This window comes from Pteropus medius, unplaced genomic scaffold (assembly GCF_902729225.1).
Source record: "Pteropus medius unplaced genomic scaffold, Ma_sr-lr_union100, whole genome shotgun sequence".
NCBI classification, from domain to species: Eukaryota; Metazoa; Chordata; class Mammalia; order Chiroptera; family Pteropodidae; genus Pteropus; species Pteropus medius.
The window spans coordinates 13087016-13110261 of record NW_024354500.1 but is presented as its reverse complement, the minus strand read 5'-3'; positions in this window follow the sequence as shown (position 1 = coordinate 13110261).

Sequence of the window (23246 nt, the reverse complement as noted above, 5' to 3'; positions counted from 1 at the left end):
CACCCATTGCCCAACTGCCTCCACTAAGCCATCGACACATTTTAGTTTTTATTATTGCAACATTCCACTTCTAGTACCAAATCCTACCATATAGTTAGGAATGTTTGGCAGCACATAATAGAAAAAGAAAAAAAAAAAAACTGGCTTAAACTAAAGAGTTTATTCCTCTCTCATGCAGCAGAAGACATAATAGACCCAGGCTTCTTCCAGTGCTCAGTTCCAATAAAGTGAAAGTATGGCCTTCATTCTCTCGGTCCAAACAATATGCTAGAGCTCCAGGATAGCTTGTCTATGTTTGATTATTACATTATAGTGATCATTGGCTCTCTAGACTACAGTATCTGTACCATCCATTACCCAAGTGCCACCACTAAGCCATTGACGGATTTTTTTTTCTATTATTGCAACATTCCACTTCCAGTACCAAATCCTACTATATAGTTAGAAATGTTTGGCGGCACATAATAGGAAAAGAAACCAAACTGGCTTAAACAAAAGAGAAGTTTGTTCATCTCTCATGCAATGGAAGACAGAGGAGACCCAGGTTTTTTCCAGTGCTCAGTTCCAACACACTTAAAGTATGACCCTCATTCTCATGGTCCAAAGTCCTCCTTTTTTTCAGGTAGTAGATGAAGGAAAGGGGCATGAAAAAAGCAGCCTTATCTCTAATGAGACTTCTAGGAATTCATAGGCAACATTTATGCTTATGTTTTTTGACTAATTAGTCACATGGCAATACCCAGATTCAAGGAAGACTGAGAGATGGAGTCTTGTATCATGGAGGAAATGTGTCTGGCTAAAAATCAGGATTCTAGTTTCTAATAAGAAGGAAAGAATGGATATTGGAACAGGTAGCAAAATCTGCCATGAAAACCAACTCATTAACCTTCTAAGAGAGGAAGATAGACTATAAAATGATATTCTAATAACTAGGATTGGAAGACATTCCAAGCTTCACTGCATACTATCCTATAACTTTGAAAATTATCTATCCTAGAATATGCACTTTAGACTCATAGCACACACACACTGCTAAAAACAAAACAAAACAAAACAAACAAAAAACAATCACCATATGAGACAAGACATCCAGCTGGACTGCTCCTGGGCACCACAGAGTGTAGTGTGGTTCACGTCAAAGAAAATGTTCAGACAGATTAGCAAAGCTGTTCACTTGAACTAAAATGTGGGGAATGTGACACACAGTGTTAAAGCACTACTCTTGACACAGTTTCCCACTCTCCATTCGAACATAGAAAAAAATACTAAGCATCATGATCTCGGCCTTTGGTTAAATATAACAGTCTCCTGAAATATTGAAAGGAATGTAGTATAACCATACTTTAAACCAAAAAGTAAAATTAAGATCTCTAAAGTGGTTATATTTTCAAAATATGAACTAATTGCGTTATTCAAAAAACTATGCTGTGGAATTAAAGAGATTGGTAGAAACGTTTTAATTAGCTCTACTGTTACATTCCATGAAGCTAAACCCAATATGCACTTAAAAATCAAAGAATTTCCATGGGTCAAATAATTTATATTTGGAGAATCATATCAATCAGAATGGATCACCTTTCTGGTAGTTGAAAATACAACCCTGTGATGCTGGGTCAGTCTATGATCTTCGACTGCCTTAGGCTAAGCAGGGCATTATATGAGGCTGAGGCTCCCTTGCCAGTGCTCGCGTTCCAGCTGACTATTCATTATGGTTTAAGGTCAACTCACTTGGAGGAAATGAGATGGGCTCCACAAATGCAAGCAAGCCTTGTAAAGATAAATGAGTCCAAACTCTGTAGCTTTCACTTGCTATTTCAACTTAAGAAGACAAACAAACCTATAGATTTCTGCCCATAAGCATTTCTTAATCGCCAAGGAGAAAACTAGTACCATAAGCTCAGTGGAGGATAGGCAGTAATAGCCAAAGAAACTTTTTAAAAAAGGAGAAGAAAAAAATCCAGGAAAAGACTAACACCTCTTTGTATCCGGACACTGGACCAAATCTGAAAATTGTGAGAGATTAATTTGGGGTAAAAATAATTCAACTTCTGTGAAAAACAGATACTTAAATTGTGATAAATGGGAATTTCCAATATGTGTACTAGATTAAAGTTGGGCTGAATTTTTTCATGGTCAAAAATATACTTCTGAACATAGAGAATGTTTGGGGCAGTGTATGTGTTATCGTGTTCTCTCTCCTTAAGGCAAAGGAGAGCTTTTTAAAACAGAAAACCCAAAACTATAAAGGGGAAAACATTGACACAACATATATTCATATCATGGCAAATGTTTGCAAACCATAGACTGGAAAAATATATGCAATGTAACTGACAAACAAAAGGTTAATATCTCTAATGTAAATTATCCTAGAAATTATTCAGAAAACATAAGCCCAGGAGTAAATGGGCAGAAAATATGGACAAACCCATCAGGGAAGAGGAACTGCAAATGTAAACATGAATATTGACTCTGTTCTGTTCCCCAGTCCAGATAGGTCCAACCCTTTGGAGAAAAGGTCAGGGTCAACCACAGCCTAGCCAGGAAAAATTAAATATGTTATCAGGAGAGTTAGTTTCTGCCTTTTTCCAATCCATGGTTTCTTTAAAGTAGTAACATCTGTAAACAAACAAACAAACAAAAAAACCATGGATTTGCTATTGTATTTATCACCTATCCCATCTTGACAAGAGTTACCAGGAAAAACAACAGATCAGCAGCATTGAAAAAACTTCTCAAGAGTGCAGGCTATATTTAATCTTTTAATATAGATTTGAATTCTATTTTCTCCAATTGTGTGAGGTAAAATATCACTAATTTCTCCTGTACTATCACCCCAAACCAAAGTAGAACTAATAAACTACACGTGGCCCACCTGCCCTTTGGACCTAGTTCTCTGTAAAAAAGTATATAGTCCCAGACAAGCAAGACAGTGATATATGTAATATGACACAACACTGTTAACTGTTGATTCTATCTTTTTAAATGATTATAGGTTTATTTTGATTTTCTATTTATTCTTGAGTCAATTTTGACACATTGTATAAAATGATCTATTTTACCTAAGTTTTCAAATTTTTTAACGTTGAAATTTTTGCTGCATATTATGTAACATCTCTAGCATATTTAGTTCTTCCCTATTTTTATTCCAAATATTGTTAATTGTGTTTGCCTTGATCACTGTTGCCAGAGTTCTGTTTAATTGGTGTAATTATCCTTTTCAATAAACTAATGTTTGCTGTGCTGACACTTTTTAGTGTATCTTTTCATCTAGTTGATGTTTGACATCTAAAAAAAAAAACGCTTTCTGGCTATAGAGGCTGCCCTCCTAAAGCTAGCCAATTCTTTTTTAAAAGTTATTTTAAAACTTTCTAAAATTAATTTCAGGTGTATGACTTTATAATACATCTGTATACTCTATTGTACGTATACCACCCAAAGTCTAGTCTCCTTCTGTCACTTTTATTTAACCCCCTTTACCATCTTTGTCCATCCTCCATCCCGCTTTCCCTCTTGTAAACTCCATTCTATTGTCTGTATCTTTGAGTTTGGTTTGTTTATTCATTTGTTGCTTTTTGTTTTGTATCCAACATGAGCGAAATCATGGTTCTTGTCCTTTTCCATTTTACTTATTTCACTTAGCATAATACTCTCAAGATCCATCCATGTCTTTCCCGCAAATAGCAAGATTTTACTTTTTATGACTGATTAGTATTCCACTGTATACATGTAGCACATAAAAATAGCAAAAGGCCTAGCAAAGAGCAAGCCCCTGACATGCAAACTAACTAATCCAAGCTAACCTCCTCTACCTGGCACTTACAATCCAGGCCAATATTCGCCTGTCTTAATTATCCTACAGCCAGACACCAGACAACTAGGAACCACTCCTATAGCCCGAAGTCTTCTGAAATTATTCAAACTAGCCAGTCCTAAACTGTTCACCCTGCCCTGCCTTGCCTTGCCTGCTCTGCAGAAACCTCAATAAAGGCAGTAGCCTAAACTTTCCCCTAGCTCCTGCTTCTGCTCCTGATCATCTTAGTGTTTTTTCTAAGTGGCCCTGCACGTTTCCTGTCTCTAGGTCCTGTAAATCTAAAAAACTTTTTTCCTGAGCCTTTCCTCTGTCTCCTCTTGTAGCCACACCTATCTCATAAAGACTACAAAACAATTTGGGTTCATTTAAAAAAAATTTTTTTTAATTCTTGCAATATATCCTTAGCTTTTCAATATTTAGATTTTATCATTTTGTAATCTAAAACTAAACATTTCCCTCTAATAGCCAGTTCAGCTTCCTCACATGAGTTTTGATCTGTAATCATTTCTTTACTATTTACTTCTTAGTGTTCTTTAGCTTTTATTATAAAGTTTCTTTAATCCATTAATTAGTTAGAATTGGGGTTTTTTGTTTCAATTATTTGACTATATGACTTTGAGACTATATAATATTGATACATTCATACATGTTCTTTGATAAAGATCTACTTTATAGCTTAATATCTGGTTAATTTTCATAACTGTTGCATGTGTACATAAGAAAAATTATGTTCTAATTGGTGAGTACAAAGTTCTATAAATGCTCTTCACAGAAATCTTATTATTATTCAAATCTTCTGTATTCTTTCCAATTTTTGGTCTTCCTGATCTATCAGTTAATTAAAAGTGTTAAAATCTTCCACTTTGATAGTGAGTTTGACAATATCTCTTTCCAGTTATATTTCTGTTAATTTTCATTTTGAGATTAATACTATTATGTACATGCAAGTTTGGTTTTCTTATCTTCCTAGTAAATTAAAACATCTGTAACTTTTATAGCTCTTCTAATGCTTTTGTTTTCATGACTATTTTATTTAATGTTAAATGAGCTATATCAGCTCATTTAACATTAAATATATATAGCTCATTTAACATTAAATATATATTTTTCCATCTTTTGCAGCCAGTAGTTCTACATCCCATGTTTTAAATGTGACACTTGTAAAGACTAAATAGCAGAAATGTTTATCTAATCTGAAAAATAGCCACATTTAATTGGCAAATTTAATTTATTTGCATTTTGAGATTATTAGTATTCTTGAATTAGACTGATTTTGAGAATTATGATTGTATTTTACATTTGCTTATTTCATATATACTTCTTTGTTCTTTATTTATTTATTTTTTTGCCTTCCTCTGAAGTTCCTCTAAAGAATAGGAAAAACTTTTTTCCTATCTATTCCTTTAATACTTAATCTTAATATTTAAGATAATATAAAACAAATTACCCTCTTTTTAAACAACACACTAGCTTTAGAATGTTTAAATTTAATCGCCCTCCCAATTTGTATTTTATGCATCATATTTTAATTATATAATATTTTTATTACCTATATAAACATTTTTATTCTTTTATATATGAATGTGTGGGCATATATATGTAAATCCACACACAATTATTAGATTAGTTTAGATTTACTCATTTCTTCAAATTTCCTCCTTTGTCTTCTGTTCCTGCTTGAGTCTCAGACCTTCCTTTGGTATATCTTGCTTCCTTCCTTCATAAAGTCAGTCCTCTTAAGTTGTGGTTGAGCTTGATGTATAAATCAGATTTGACGCTTATTTCCTCTCAACATTTTTACAATTTTATTGTAATGTTTTCTATCTCTTTTGGTTCTATGGAGAAGTTTAATGTGATACTAACCATCTTTCTTTTAAAATTAATGGATTTTTTTCTTACTGCTTTAAAGTTCTCTTTGTCTTTGTTTTTTGTCGTTGTTGTTTTTGTTTGTTTGTTTTTTGGCAATTTCTCTGCATTGGTTTCAGCTTCCTGAATCTGATGATACATGTCTTCTATCAATTCTGAAAAACTGGGTTTCTCCATGTTCACTTTCCCTCTTTCTGAAATTACAATTAGACTTATGGTATATTTTCTTAGACTATCTTCCATATCTCTCTTACTGCTTCTTTATTTTCTATCTCTTGGTCTCTCTGTTTTGGAATCTGGGTAATTTCTTTAGAATCTTTAGATTTATCTTGCAGTTCACTAATTCTCTCTTCTGCACCTGTGTCTTACATTTTATTAGTCCATCCATTTAGTTTTTAATTCCAAAGATATGTTTCTAGAAGTTCTATTTTTTTAGATTTTCCTAGCCTTTTTTGTAAACTTATTCCTTATTTATATTTTTAATTCCTTTTTCTATTTCTTATTAAGCATTTTAAACACATTTATATTCTGTATCCAATAATGTCAACACCTGAGGTTCTAGAAGGTTAATTTTTGCTGTTTGTTTTGTTTCACATTTTTTTTATCTTCTTCTTATTCTAACTTGTATAATTTATTTCCTTAGATGATTTATGATTTTGCATCATGAGTTCATGTTTAGCTGTGCTCTATCTATGGGAATTTTGCAAGACTTGGTTTGTGTATCTATCAAAACAGAATTTTCTTTTGCTCCTGTCAAAATATCCAGGACACTAGAAACCTAAAGGATAGTTTTAGGTTAGTTTCTATGACAGTTTCCTAAATCATGTAGAAATATAAATTTAATCTCTGAAACTGTATCAGGGTAGACAATTGGTTACCATTTCTAAAAGAAGACTTTTTTCACCTATGCTCAGGCTTAGATTATTAAGTTCCTTTGTCACCTCTCTTTTCTAATAGGCATTTTTTTTCTGCCCCTCTAATCTTTCACATGAGTCTCATTTCCATAGTTTACCTTTAACATTGAACCAAGTCCTTGTTACCTGCCCCAATATAGGTAATAAAATGCAAGCTTCTAAAAGAGCAAGTGCTCTAAGATTAGTTGCAGATTCAGCACTAGCTACCATCATGTATACCTAGAGGGTACATAACCCACACCGGGTCATCGAGAGTTCTTGGTTGTTGGTTGTTGTTGTTGTTGTTGTTGTTGTTTTAACTTAAATTGTGAAAGAAATCAGTCTGCACTAGTGGTAGAAGCAGTGAACTGTAAATCTCTGAAGTAATTGATGTCCATGTCTTGCTTAATGTAGATTAGGCTGGCCTTTTGAAGGAGAGAACAAGACTAAGGCGCAGAGTGATGCATATACAAATGGCAGTAATAGTGTCCTGGCAATGTAAAGTTCCTGCTTTTACTTGTTCTTGACTCCCATGTATCTCTGCCTATCCCACAATTCATTAATTCTCTTTCTTTTATTGTTTCCTTTAATTGCCAAAGAACAAAGTACACTTCTAAGAAATTTTCCTTTGGCATAACTTAGTTCAGGTTATGTTCTGACTTGTGCAATTAAAGGAGACATGATATACACAATTATTTTGTTTTACATATCTTTTTTTCTTTTTTAATCTCCTACCAAGCCTAACTATTGCATAGCAATAGATATCATTGAACTAAATTGACCTGAATAAGATGGGGACATTAGCTCCACTTAGACCGAAAATTAACTTTTGGTTTGGTCCCAGACTACTTCCAGTTGATACCACCAGTATGTTCCAACTATCAGAATCAGAAAAAATGAAACAATCCAAGAACTAACTCAAAATAGTTTCAACCCCCAAAATGAACCAAAAATTATGTTCTCTTCCACCACAAAACTCACACTTCCCTAAGGAACTCTGAAAATCAACTTAGGTATGATACAAATGTTCAAGTATTAATCTGAATTGTCTGAAGATCCAAAAATTTTCCTGAAGTCTCTGGAGAGAAAAAGTCTCATAGTTATGAAACAGGAGAGCACATTGTTAGATCAATGACTATGTTAAACACGCAAAAAGGAGCCAAAGTCTGGGGCAGTTAATCGAGTATTTTGTGCCAAATTTGCTATAATATAAGAATACCTTTGTGCCTCAAGTTAGCCATGTCGCTTGTCATTAATGACCAAATCTTTGGCATCGCATTTGAACTCTTGAATACACAGAATTAATGCAATGAGCCATTGGTCAGAATGGAGCTAAGGGTATAGAATTTAAATCTTTGTGCTCTCTTGGAAGTTGGTTCTCACGTAATGAATATGCAATAAGGAAAGCTTCATTCTCATCACTTCTTTCCATACTTAAACTTTAATTTATAAAATGCATCCTTGCATACTGGTCTTATATAGACTTATCCTTACTCCAAATATTAAGACCAAGGTTTACATCCTATATAAATATATTGTTCCACTAACTTTTGAAATGCAAGAAAAAAAGAAGGAAACAATATGAAAGTTAAAATGCCTCATTTTGAAATATCTTTTTAAGTTTTTCACATACTAACACTTTTATTTAAATCACAGATTATGTATTTCAAGATAAAGTATCCCCATTCCTAACCCATTATCCTCTCACCTCCTTTTTTAAACTTCAGAATTTATTATCTTAAAAAATGCGAATCTTCCGGAAGATCCACTCACTGGCTGTTTTAGTCCTTTGTCTTTCAGAACTGAACTCCCTCCCAGTGAAAGCTTCTAAAGGGATTTTTCTGAGGTAACCACAGCACGATGAAGTGACTGCACAGGCAATCATTCTAGGAAAACTCTCCCTGCAAGTTAGCCAGACAGGATGAAAGTAGATAATTTTCTTTAAACCCTAAAGAGAAGAATAAGACACTAGGGAACTAAAAAGGGTGAGGTGCCAAAAAGAATTTCTCTACACAGAGGAAGGAGTGGGTGAGGACCAAGGCAGAAGACAAAGAACAGTGTCTCTGCCTGCCCTCTTTAATGATGACTTCTCTGGACAAGGATCTTTGCTTTGTTCTCTCTATGGTTTACCTTGAAGTTCAGCCTAATTTTCCAGAGTAATGAAAATAACCAAAATGAATAAATAAATAAATTCTATTCTTGGAAGATACCTTGTCCATTAGTCAAGGCATTAAAGTACAGCATATGTGATATATTTGACCCACTGAAAATAATACACGCCTGGAACCAGTGAAGTCTATTTTTGTAATGAGCAAAATGTCTTGGCTTAGTCCTTTAGTATTTTATCAGCATGCTCAGAAGCATTTCCTTTAAGTGAAATCCTTGCCATGAAGAGTTTTTAAATTTGGAAAGTAACTTTAATTCCCATGAGGAATCATCATTGAGAATTATAACTATCATTAGCACTGAGAGAGACTGTCAAATGTCTTCTCATTTTACAAGTAAAAAAACTAAGACCGAAAAAGGTGATCAGGTTTACTCGGCTGGTTAGTAGCAGGGTCACAGCCAGAACCTAAATGTCTGTGATTCATAGTCCACTGTTCTAACCATCTAATCACCATCCACTATTCTAGAAGGTAGGAATAAATATTATAATAATTCATACAGATACAATTTTTAAATTACTTCTGTGAGGATACTAGGTATAAATTCATGAACAACAAATTTTGTCAACTTTTCTCACTGGGAAGCATTGATAAATTTGGCTTATCCTAAACAGATTTTACCAATTTAGTGCCTTCAGTATATATTTTTTCTATTCAAATATTAAAGTCAAAATCTCTGATTATAATAAATACATAAAGAAATTAATTCTATATCATCAACAGGAGCCATCCTAACTACTAGGAAAAGTAGATAGTAAACTACACTAATTCTCAAAGTTAATCTTAATAAATTTAGATTGACAATGAAATAGATCGCACAGCATAAAATGTTGTTGTGACTACACAGTATATATCCTAAAGAAACACTCAACTTGTGAAGTAGGTTTTTATTGCTACTATTTTCCCAAAACTAATATCACTTCTAAGAAGATCTAAATGGGAAGAAATTTCAGGTTAGCCTCCATATAAAATATGTGTCTGAATACTGTGGTTGAAATGGAGAAATATTACTGATGTTAATCTAAGTGACATAAAATAACCACAAAAATCAGAATTAATTGGAAATGGCGTATTTGGGTGTTTTTCACTGTTCTAATGAAAAACATATTGTATTTGTGTAAACAATACACTCAAAAAGTGGCCTTAAACTTTAGACATGTAGCAAATGAGAAATTTCCCTGGAAATGATAATCATTTGAGTAACAGCTCAAAAGCTGCTGCATACGGAACTTGAAACTGAAAATAAAGCAGGCAATGAGGAAATCTGAGGGCTAGGCATGAGAGACACCAAAATTGAAACCACAGTCTTTGCATTCACTTTGCCTCATGTCTGGTTGGCAGGCAGAAATGTAAATGTAACCCATATGTTGGCTGGGGTTACTCTGTCCTTTGAGAGTTCATATAAAATGGGACTAATTGTATGAAGTTCATAATCTGAGGCAACTTTCTCATTCTGATATTTTGTTCTTGCCGAACTCTCTATCTGACCACCATCCTTCTCTCCTGCCCTGTCTAGATTTCAATAGAGTCCTCTGTTTTTGACTTGAACTAAAGCATCACTCACACAGGCATCTGTAATGTGGCAGATTTCACTAAAGGTTTGTGGCAATGAGGAAAGAAGTGTTATATCCCAAAATCAAACAGCAAAGGCCTTGATCACAGAATCCAAGAGACCCCTGTCCTCAAAAGTCCTTTGGCCACTTTTCTCTGGTCACTATTCTCTAGTTTGCTACTTTCCTATTATACTCTGTCTCCCCTTCCCTATCTTCTCTCTCCTGCCTACTCCTCAAGCTCCAACTCTTTAACCTCTTCAAGTAGTTTTTTTTTTTTTTTCTTTATTTATTTCACTGGCTTCTTTAGAGTAAGCCTTCACATCCTCCCCTAAGGCAATCTGTTAGGATATTTTCCTGAATAGAGACAGCTTCCTCCCTAAGGGGAACTCTCAGATCAGGTGTTTACAGAACAAAATTCTCTCTAGGAACACATATGATATGGTATGATAATTCCTATAAAACTCAGGGAGTATAAGCTACAGCAGTTGCAGAGTGAGAAAGCAATGGAGGCCCCAATTTTGTTATCTGTATTAATAAAAGTTATCAGTTACCTCTTTTCTCATACAGCTATGCTGAGAATTAACTGATGAGTATAAACTCTGTTATATTCTAATAAAACATTTAATACCTAACTGTATCTGGCCATAGCAAGCCTTCAAATAATTTGACAGTCACTCATTCAGGCATACCATAAGTAAGAGATTGAGAATGTTTCAGGAATAAAAATGTACCAAGATGATCTTTTAAAATATTTAGCTTTGAAACAGGCCACCATGGGCACGTTCAAGGAAGAGAGAACAAAATAGCAAAGATATATAGGAAAGAAAAACACACAATGAATTTACATTGGGGAATAGTAGTGGATAAATTAATATAAATAGGTTGGACAGGAGCTTGAAGGCAGGATAATGACTTCAGATTTAATTCAACAAACTGAAAAAACTTGTTGCCGTTATGTGTGAAATGACTGAAAAACAAATGCCTTTGTTTGCATAATCTCATCAGAACATCCACAACATGAGATTATCTGTGTTCTCTGCTCTGGTCAAGCAATACCTATAAGTTGTTATCAGCTTCAGACTCCACACTTTAAGGAACTTAGATAAGTTCCAACTGATTCAAAAGAGAAGAGTAGCAAGGGATCCTGGAACCGTGACACATGAGGAATGACAAAAGGAACAAGGGTGTTTACCCCATAGAGTAGAAACTGCAAGGAGGCAAAGTAATAGACTGTGCCATTCTTGAGAACATAGTTTGGTATTTTTGACCTTTGAATTCTCAGTGCCTGCATATGGTTGCTACTCAATAAAGGTCTGTTGAATGAATGAATAAATAATTGAATGGCCAACTGTCATAAGTAACAGAAATTAAATTTGTTCTTTGTGTCCCCAAAGGGCAGAGGGTGATGGAAGTTGTAGAGATAGAGACAGAGATGGCAGCTTAATATAAAGAAGACTTTTTACATGCACAACCCCTCAACAATGAATGGAGCTGCTGCCAGAGCTGGTCAGGTTTCCATTCACATGCTGTGGTAAGCAAGCCCATGTTTGAAAGTGGATGATTTAAGCATCTCTTGCACTCTGTGACTCTTCTGCTTAGTCAAATTTTTGAATTATTAGTACTATTGCTTATAGATCTATTATAATGACGTGAGCATTTTATTAATATTACTTATGTGGGTATGCAGTTATAAACTGGCTGCAAATTCTCTTTTTAAACTTAGTTCTCATACTGTATTTTACTATGTTTCATGGTTTCCAAATTGGTGAGAGGATATCATATATATGCACACACAGGCAATCCCTAATACCACCATATATACATATACATTAGATGAAATTTCCCATATATTCAAATGAAGATGTCAAGTTTTATCAGCAGATTGGGTGGCCTTACCAGCAAAGGTAGATGTAGCATATTTTAACACACTTTCCTTTGCCCCTATTGCTTCTGAAAGGAGCATACAATTGTTATTTAGATTCTCTAGCAAGATCGTACCATACCCTTCCCTTTTATATGTGCACTTACTCTTCCATCTTGGAAGAACTTTTGCATTAACAGTTATATTATTTTGTTTACTGAAACCAGTCCCTTCACCTCATTCTTGAACTAAATTTAGTTCAAACTCATCTTGGAGAGAAAGCAAAGCCACTACCAAGGTATGGCTGAATAATAACTATGCCTAGGCTTACCACAATTCTCCGAAACCTATTACTTTGTACAGTTATAAAAGTAATGTAACTCACATGTTGTTCCTAATGAATTACATTATCTTCTTTGAACATATTGCCTAGTAATTCCTTAACTCAGTCATTGTCTTTGATAGCTCTTGTAAAGTATGGACAAAAGAAATCTTAGTGCTTACATAACCACGAGACTAGATTTTAAAAACAAAACAAAACAAAACAAAACAAAACAAAACAAAAAAACCCTAAGAAGGAAAGAACAAGATAAAGAACCCTGTGAAGAAAACATAAAGGAAATATGGAAGTTTTGTCTTTGATAACAAAAACAGAAAAAGACTTGCTGTGGACTGAATGTTTGCATAATGGCAGAATTCATATGTTGAATCCTAATCTGAAATGAGATAGTATTAGCGGTGGGGCCTTTCGGAGGTGATTAGGTCATGAAAGTGGAGCCTTCATGAATGGGATTAGAGTGCTTATTGCTCTAATGCCACCTGTGCGGTTACAGTGAGAAGATAGCTGTCTATGAACTAAGAAGCCAAACCTCATCAGACACAGAAGTTGCTGGCACTTTGATTCTGGACTTCTCAACCTCCAGAAACTGTGAGAAATCAACGTTGGTTGTTTAAGATGCCCAGTCTATGTTATTTTTGTGATGCAGCCTAAATGGACTAAGACAAGTTTATTTTATAATATCATGACATCTGCACAAATGTAATAATAATTTAAATCTGCCTAATGTCAGCCATCCTTCCAAAAATTGTCAAAACAAAATTCTGACCCTTTTTAAAAAAGATAAAAAACACAATAATTTAAATGACTACATTTGGACACTTCATATTAGCAACTAAATCTAAAGAACCCAAACTGAGTTCTAAAAAAGATAAACTGGTACATTAGAGTACTTATTAAGAAGATTTATGCAGCTGATTTATGTGTCAGCAGTGGTTTTAGGACTTATGATCCTTTTTTTTTTATGGTATAAAAGTTCATTTATTTTTTTAAGTATTTATTAAATACCTACTCTGTGCCAGACATTATCACGACTTTCCTTTAATAATATAAACAAGACAAGATCTCTGTCCTAAGAAGCTCTTAAAAAATAATATTATTTTTATCATTCCCTTTCATTTGAACCCAAGCAAGTCCTGTCTTGAGATATGATTAGATCATATATAAGATTTGTTCAATTTTGAAAAAATTTAAAATTATATCATAAAATTCTTATAAAAATAAATTTATTTAACATAATAATTTAGGCCAAAAGTGACATTATCTTCCAAAGTCTTCTCTTCCAAATTCAATACAAATTAATCTCTCTTCCTCTCTCTTCCTTGACACGCAGATCATCTCTCTCAGATTTTCCACTTTTCTACACCCTATGAAAATGTTGACTTCTATAATGAGCAGCAGAATGATCTGCGATGGAGGATGGGAAAAATAGATTTCTCAACAGAGGAACTCTAACCCATCAGAATTTAAATGAATACAGAAAATCATAATGAATACTACCCAACAATGAAAACAGAAAAGAAGATAATTTCTACCAAGTAAAATTTTACCAAACTTTCATCTGATTTTAAGCAGTGTTAACAGAACTCTAGTGCAAAGTCAAAATGTGCATCCCAATGAATATTAGGGTGGCAGAATGTAAGCAGACGCTAAGCAAAGAACCAAACAAACAAACAAAAATGCCAGAGGGATAATTTTCATAGCGATATGTAAGTTAATGAAACACTGTTGAATACAAGACTTTCAAGATCTTTAATTTTCTGGTTAAAGTTACATGTTATAACCTACCATGAGGAGCATATAATTTTCTACATTTATGAAATGTGCTTAACTATGGAAGCATTTTCTTGAAGAAACCCTTGCCAAAGTTTCCAGGAAACACAGATTCAGATGTTGGGAGGTTAAAGGAAATTATGTATATAAAGTGCCCATTACAGTGCCTTTCAGAGAGCAGTTGCTCACTGGAAGGCAGTGGCAGTCATGGTGACAGTAATGGAGGTACTGTCACTGTTATCACTGAACAAGGAAAGTCATAGATTTCATGATGTTTGGCTCACACCTGAAACACATATAAAGTATTTCTGAAAACAGAAGAGGAGAGAGAAAGGGGAACTAGCAGACGTTGACTACCACAATATGCTAAGCATACAAACACATTATCATATAATTATTACAATCAAATTATGGGATAGGTTTCTTATGTCTTTATAGGTGAAGAAATTGAAGCTCAGATCATTCTGACAGTTCTACAGTGAGTAAATAATAGGCCTATCCAAATTCAGAACTAGTTCTTTGTCAAATCACATTAATTTTTAAATAAGCTCTTGATTTTATATATTACAGAGCATTTTGTATTTGCCTGACATACAAAATGAAGTAGGGCAAGGAGGATAGCTCTAGAGAATAAAGTAGAGTTGAGGATGAATCTCACTTCTGCTATTTATTTACTGTGTTACTTTGGGCCTCAGTTCCTCATCATAAATAAAAATCTCCCTTCCTTCCTTCCTTCCTTCCTTCCTTCCTTCCTTCCTTCCTTCCTTCCTTCCTTCCTTCCTTCCTTCCTTCTTTCCTTCCTCTCTCCCTCCTTACCACCCTCCCTCCACATAATACCAGTGATATCTGAGCAAGCCAAGTGAAGGGACGAGTAGAAAAAAAGTAAGGTTAGGGAGCTAAACAAAATAATGGAGGACATTCTAGGCCATGAGAAGAAGGTTGAATGTTAAATATAAGGAGAACTAGTGCAGGATTTTGAAAGTAAGGAAAGAGGATTATCAGATTATTGAGAAGATCCCTTTTGCTGCTGTTTGAAGAATAGATGGGGGCAACTGTGGGGAATAGGATAAAGGACAACAGTGAAAGTAGAGATACCAGTTAGAAGTTGATGTGTTCAGAGGCAAGAGATGGTGGAGGCCTGGACTAAGAGGATGGCAGTGGACATGAGGTGAAGAAGAATTTCAGGTATGTTTTCAAGGTAGAATAAATAAAGCTTGCTAATATATGTGATATCTAGTATATCAGAAAGGAAAGATGCCTAGATTTTTGGCTTAACCTCATAAAGCACTGTGTTTTTTACTAGAAAGGAAAGAATGGGGACATGGAAGGAGAAAAATCCAGAATTTCATTTTGGATCTGTTAAGCTAGAGATTCCAAGACAAATCCAAGAGGAAATGTCATGCAGACATATGACATGAGAATAAGGTGCTCTGGGAAGAGATGTAGGCTCCAGTGGACATGTGGGAGTCATAACACAAGAGAGCTGAGAACTGATGAGATCGCTTAGGGACAAAGGTTAGAGATGGAAAAAAAAAAAGACAGCTTGAGAACAAATCCCTAGACCAAATGAGGCCATCATAGAAGGAGCTAGCAAAGAAAAAAGGAAAAAAATGGACCGAGGAAGAAAGGAAAGCAGGAGAGGCCAGTGTTTTAAAACTAAGAAAACAAAGCCTTACTAAGTGATAGGTACAGGAATACAAAAGTAGTGAATCACTAAAGGTGTTAAATGAAGGATATTTTGAAATATTAACTTTCTTCCTCTAAGGTGGGATGCAGAGTACAGGTGATGCTGTGGCCCATGGGAGGAGAGAAACATTTTCTCGATGGTACATGGATATAAGTAGGAGTTGGTTTAAAAATGAGGGAGTTCCTGTCTGATGGTGACAATTTTCCCAGTAAAGTATGTAGCTCTTAAATCAGATCAAATCTCAGATATATAGAACTATGTAAAACAAAGACAAAGTTTCAATATGCATGAGTCTCTGTAACAAGGTACCCTGCAAAGGGCTGTCTGTGTAAACATAAATGGGCATAGCAGCAGCAAAGATTATAAAATTTCAAAATATTCTATAGTATAAGAACAAATGAGCTTTCTGTCAAAGCTGAACTTATTAAGTATTTGACTGAACAAAAGAATAGACTGTTAAATGCTTTGAGGGCAGCCTTTCTAAAAAGGATCTATGGCTCAGAAGAGAGAGATAATAAATGAAAGCTTTCCTTCTTTATTCCTCCTTCTTTCCACTGTGACTTTTACTTTGCTCAAGGCCATTATCACACTCAGTGAAAAGACAGTTTAAGGACAATACACATCAGGATAACTAGCAGAGACAGAGAGGGACAAATTGTTTGATTTTATAGATTGACCTTTACCTTAGTTTCTTCATCTAATTACACCTGGTAACTAGAATAGTATAGCAAGAGTTCAACTGAGATACCTGTAGATAAAATCCACCTCCAAAATATGAGGGGAGACTTAGTTTGAGATCTTGGTGAGCAAAGGATCATTAGTGATACAGTTATAAAACTGTAGATAGCTGGTGGATGCTTCATAAATGTCAATTCTAAACTAATATGCATATTGAGTTTCATAACTTGTAATTGATCTTCTTTTTAGTCCCTTGGGCTCTAAAATGAGTTTTAGGAACAACTCATCAAACCCACCTTCTCCTTTAACCACTGCTCCTTTGACCACTGCTCCTCCTTTAACATCACAGCCAGCTCCCCATTCTCTAGTCTGAGTTATACCTGGTTCCTTGGTCCAATGCTTCAATCTCAAATTAAAGAGGTAATTCAGAAAATTGGTTGGAAAAAAAGTCGAGATACAATTACACACCTATTAGAATGGAGAAAATCCAAAATACTAAAAACACCAAATGCTCACATGCATGTGGAGCAACAGCAACCATAATTCATTGCTAGTGAAAATGCAAAATGGTAAAGCCACTTTGGAAGACAGTTTGGGAGTTTTTTACGAAATTAAACATAGTCGTTATATGATCCAGCAACCATACTCTTTGGTATTTAACCCAAATCGGTTGAAAATTTATGTCCACATAAAAACCTTCACATGGATGTTTCACATGGATGTTTATGTCCACATAAAAAAACCTTCACATGGATGTTTATGGTAACTTTATTTACAATTGACAAAATCTGGAATAACTAAGATGACTTTTAGTAAGTGAATGGATAAATAATCTGGTACAAACAGACAATAAAATGATATTCAGAGCTAAAAAGAAAGAAAATATCAAACCATGAAAATAAATGGAGGAATATCAAAATGCATCTTACTAAGTGAAAGAAGCTAATCTGAATATCTATTATTCCTACTATATGACATTCTCGAAAAAGCAAAACTATGGAGATGGTAAAAAAGATCAGCAGTTGCCAGGAGTTAGTGGGAAGGGAGGAATACATAGGAGGAGTATAAAGGATATTTAGGGTAGTGAAATTATTCTGTATGATACCACAATAATAGATTGTACAATGCCAAGACTGAACTCTAATGTAAATTATTGACTTTGGGTGATTATGCGGTGTCAGTGTAGGTTTATTGATTGTAACAAATGTACCACTCTGGTAGGAGATATTGATATCGTGGGATCCTGTGCATGTAGAAAGTATATGAGAATTCTGTGTACTTTTTGTTCAATTTTTCTGTGAACCTATAACTTCTCTAAAAAGTAGTTTATTTTTTAAAAAATGAATGGAAAACTATCCTTTCAGTAAGTATTTATCAATTTAGCTAAAAACTCCTAGATCTCTCCCACATATAGGGCTTGCTGTGGCCACTCTAAACCTTTCATATTTGAGTATCTTTTTAGCTGAGTAAAAAAAAAAAAAGGAACATTTAAACTTTATTCTTTAGTGACCCTAATTCCCCTGGAGGCTCTATGCTCCCCACCCCCATATAGAGTCAGTTTCAAATAGGTTATATCACATTCTCACATATTTCTAGGATAATCCATGTTCTGGACAACATAGCAGTTATAATTTATTGGTTTTACATTTTTATAATCTCTAAATTTAAAAAAAAATCACAGGTAAAAAGAAAAATGCTATTAAGTTCTAGTTTAGGATTATGTTTAAAAGTTTACTATTTAAGTCTGTCTTTATTTTGAGAGAGTGACTTCAACAGGTCATGGTGGGCCTGAATTCAGACAGAACAAGCCCAAATTCCATCCCTTACTGCCATGCTAAACAGGAAGGAACACATAAAACTGTCAGGCCATTTCACTGAAAGGTCTGTATTGGCGTTTAAAAAAAAAAGAAACATTTCCAGTGGTCGTCTGGAAGGTTTTATTTCATTTGTTTGCCTTATAAAGTCGTGCTTGGTCATCTTATTAAAAGACAACCTTGCTATAGAAAACACAGCCTGCTCCATGAAATTATGCATCAACAAATATTGATTTGCACTAGATTGGACCCTGGTTGCAGAAAGGCAAAGCTATGGCCCAAATAGTCCCATTGATTCGGGATAGAAGAACTGTGTCTTCTGTCTGTTTTGACTCTTCAGGATTTCCCTAACTTTTCCCTCATCAAAAATATATCAGTCTGCAGACTGAGGTGTTGAATGAATGTGCCAGTAGGTGTGAAGCACTGGGCAGGAGTGGAGAGCTCTTTGCATTTCCCTGTAAAGTTCTGCCTGCCACTGGCAACCTTACTTTGCCTTGCCTTTCTAGTCACTGCTCTGGCTTCATCCTAACTACTTTTCTTTACTATGCTTTCACTCAAAGGCCATCTTACCCAGCACCAGAAGAAAACAGACTCACTATTTTCTCTTCACAATATGGTAGAATCAAGATAGATGTGGCACAGTTTGGGGATGTAGCAGGGGCTGTGTTGAATTATTACAGCAAAACTTAATGAAACATAGTTGACCCCTCAACCCAAGCTCTTTGTCTTTTTGCATTAACAAAAGTAAACAGGCAATTACATTTTAGGCAGTTAGTATTATGAGAAGGGAATGCTATAAAGGCACTACAGAACATATTCACTCAAAAGATTCTTGGGGTGGGGACAGAGAAGTCAGTCAAGGAAGCCTTTTTTGAGAAGTGATGACTAAACTTGAACTCAGAAAATGGAAAGTATCTAACTACATGTAGGATGTAGGATGAGTAAGACGTAAGATGAGTGATGCTGGAAGGTATTTTATTGTCCCTATTCATCACCTCAGGAAACTCAGTCAGAAAGATGAACTTTCTCAGGTTCACATAGTTGTAAACTAGCAGAACTGGGATTCATACTGTCCCCAGAGGGAAAAAAATACCTAGATTCAAATCTTAATAAAAGTTACTTCACCTCCATAAACCTTAATTTCCTCATTTATAAAGTGGTGATAAATTAAATTCTCACTTCAATGACTGTAAAATGAGATCAATCAATCATAGTAATTCTATAATCATTGTCTATTTTACTAGACTGTAAGCTCTGAGTGTGCAGACAGTGTGTACACCCTGCTCACTGATATATCTGAGGGCTTTACCCAATGACTGGAGTATGACGGATGATTCATATGTATGAAGAAATTATTGAGATAATGAAATGAAAGAACATATATGAAATTCAGGGACAATGTCAGTACTTTCTCAATAAATATCAGCTCTCCTTCCTTACCTCAACCATTTAACCATATAATTCTATTTGCAGTATGTGCGAGTACCTTTAACTGTCATTTGGTATTGACATCCAGGCTCAATGCTATGCTAAATGGGTAAAAGTTGTTCAATCTATACTTTTTGGCAAGAGGTTAGTCATGATCCACTGCTATTGGCGCTAGCACCATCTCTGATAGAGATAATAAATGATAAAAAGGAAGATTGGTGTATACAAGACAGGATATTACCGCACCTATGCCTGAGACCCAAGAGTTGTCCTCAGGGAGAAATAGCTACAAACAAATGCTATAAGTCATTTTGAGGACCTAAAAACTTAAGATGTCTGTATTTTTCTGTAATAAATGTACATTTCTCTGATTTCCTCCTGGTATTTTACATTTCATCTTTTCAATGGTTTTCTGATTGTGTTGAGAGCAGAGAAGCCACAAAAGGTTCTTTGGCTCCTCTGGGGTACAGTGAATAGTGTCATCCAAGAGCCTCTGTGCTGTGGATGGCAGAGTGGATGCTTTTCTCACCAAGTGCCTGTTGAGATGGTCACAGTTATCACATCAGAAAGCAATTCTGGCCATTTATACAGAAATGAAGTGGTTGAGAGGTTATGATTTGCTAAATGTCCCCTCTAAAGCTTGCCATCAATCCCCATGACGGCAACTAGAAGTTTAGTCTAAACCTGAGTGATAATATACTCAGCTTCAAGAGGAAAACCACAGAGTAAAACTAAAAAGTGAATTGATTATCACTTTCATTTACTTTTCTTTTAATAATGAAAAAAATGTATTGGGGAGTGTAAAAAAGATACTTCAAACAAATTAACTGATTTTAATAAAATTTCTGTAAAGAATTATCATTATCATTCCAGAGGACGCACATTCTGATTTCAACACAGACTACCTAGTGTTGCTTTCTGTGACAATCTGTTTTAATAATGAAAACACTATTCTATTATTAACTCTATTCTGATTATCCCCACCACCATTTAATTCCTGTAGGCCAAGGTCCACTACAAGTTAAAGTGCTAATGTAAGTACAAAATCCCTAGCAAACTTCATTTTTTAAGAACGTGCTCATTAAAAAGAAAAAAAATTTTTGACAGCTCCACGCTTCCAAAGCAGCACTGCCTGTACAGAAGGGCAGAGTGCCCCTGGCACTTGGTTCCCAGGGATGCAGAGCTAATGCTTGCACAGGTTTATAACTTCAAGCCTGAGGCTTTTCATGAAATGCAACAATCTGTTGTTTGTTTCCCTATAGATTCTCCCTACATATCTGAAGCACATTCAAGTAGAGGTTAATTGTAAATAGAAATGTGCACTGAGTATGGGAAAACGTATCTTGAATATTAAACAGATGCCTAAGGGCTCAGTTGGACAGAATGAATTGTATTTAAGAGGTTGATTTGAAGGTTTAATTTTTTTTTCATTTTTACTTTTGTAAATAAAGTAATTCAAATGAATCTGTCATAGAAAATTTACAAGTTTGCCAGTTAGTGTATTACTCTTCTATTCAAGGACTACCTACATGTCATCATAAATACCTGAATGTGCAATAAGAGATAGTATGTGCAATAGAATAAGCTACATAGCATATCTGCTTAAAATAGAGATTATTCACTTAAATGAAAGTTTGATAAACACCCCTTCTCCTACACAAAGCCTAATCTTATCCTTGTACTAGAGATTTCATTCACTTTTACCTGTTAAGGATTTGGCTCCTGCAGGTGTCCCCTTTCTCTCCTGAAATTTTGGCCTCTTCCTCTCTCCTGGATCATTGACATCAGCACTCAAATCCCCTATATCAGCTATAAAATGCTACATATCAAAAAGTCATCCCTTGATTCTAAGTCCATCGCCAGCCTTACTCCTCTGTGTCTCCTCATAGTAACACTTCTCTAAGTAGTTGCCTATATTCTCTCTTTCTATTATTTTCCATTCATTCTCTCCTGACTCCATTCATGAGCTGGCTTTCATTCCCACAGCTCAGCCCCATTGAAAACAAGCTGGTTAAAAGTAGCAATGATATGCATCATAAATCTGGTGTTCTATATGTGGTCCTCACCTTACTGGACCTTCCAATTGCATTTACACAATTGATCACTCCCTCCTATTCACAACATTGTCTCAGTCACTTCTCAATGTATCAGTCTTTCCTGGCTTTTCCCTTCTTTACTGGTCTTAATGAATCTTCTCTCCTTGCTCCCTCTAGCTTTCTTCCCTTCACCAGGACTCATGTTCTATCTACACCCAACCTCGGGTGGCCTCATTAAAGTTTTAAATATCATCTATAGTATATGCTGATGACATCCCAATTCAGATTTCTAGTTCTGATATTGGCCATGTTCCTAACCCGCATAGTAGGTACTTGATCGCTCTACTGAATGGCCAGTTGAAACTCTGCCCAGTTCTCTTCCTCTTTTCAGTAAAGGTGCTATTACACAAGCCCTCGGCATCATTATCAGAAGTCTCTACCCCTCTTTGTCTCTCTCTGCACATATCCAATCTGGCAGCAATACCAATATGGAATTTGATCACTTCTTACTGCCATATTGCTGTGACCATTGCCTGAACCACGATTGCCTAGATTTGAGCTACAGATCCCTAACTGGTTTCTCTTCTCCACCCAGAAGGTGAAAGAATCTTCAAAAACACAAATTATATTGTAATAATTCCCTCTTTGAAACATTTCTATAGCTACCTACCTGTCACGTTTGGAATAAAATCCAAGCTCCATTTTGTAACCATAAGGCCTCATTTATCTCACTAGACCTCTCACACTGACCACTCTGTCCTAGTCCCCTCCACTCCAGCCACTTGGGCAACAATGCTATTCTTTGAGCATATCATATTCACTCCCTTCTTAGGGTCCTTGAATCTGCCATTCTCTCTGTCTGGAAAGTACTTCCTCCAGATTCTCCTATTTCCCTCTCTGGCACTCTGGGCTCAGATATCAGCTCCTCAGAGAGGACCTTTTCACCATCCTTTATGAAATAACCCTCACTCACTGCCTAGCCCCTTACTCTGCTTTATTTTTCTTCATTGTACTTATCACTACCTAAAATTATAAGTTTGTATGTATTTATGAACATATTTATATTTAATTCTCCCCAATCTGATGAAATACTACAGGGCAGGAATAAGACAATTATGTTTGTCTTATTCAAGTTTTTATCCCTAGAGACCAAAACAGTGACTGCCACATAATAGGTATTCAATAAATAATATTTTTAATAAAATAATAAATTTGGCTACAAAAGTTATTTGTTATTTACCATACACTTAAGTCATTATCAAATCGATTTTAAAATAACTTAGATGAGAAAAGGAAATATTGTATAGATACCCATACCCCAAATCATTTTAAGAATTTAGTAAA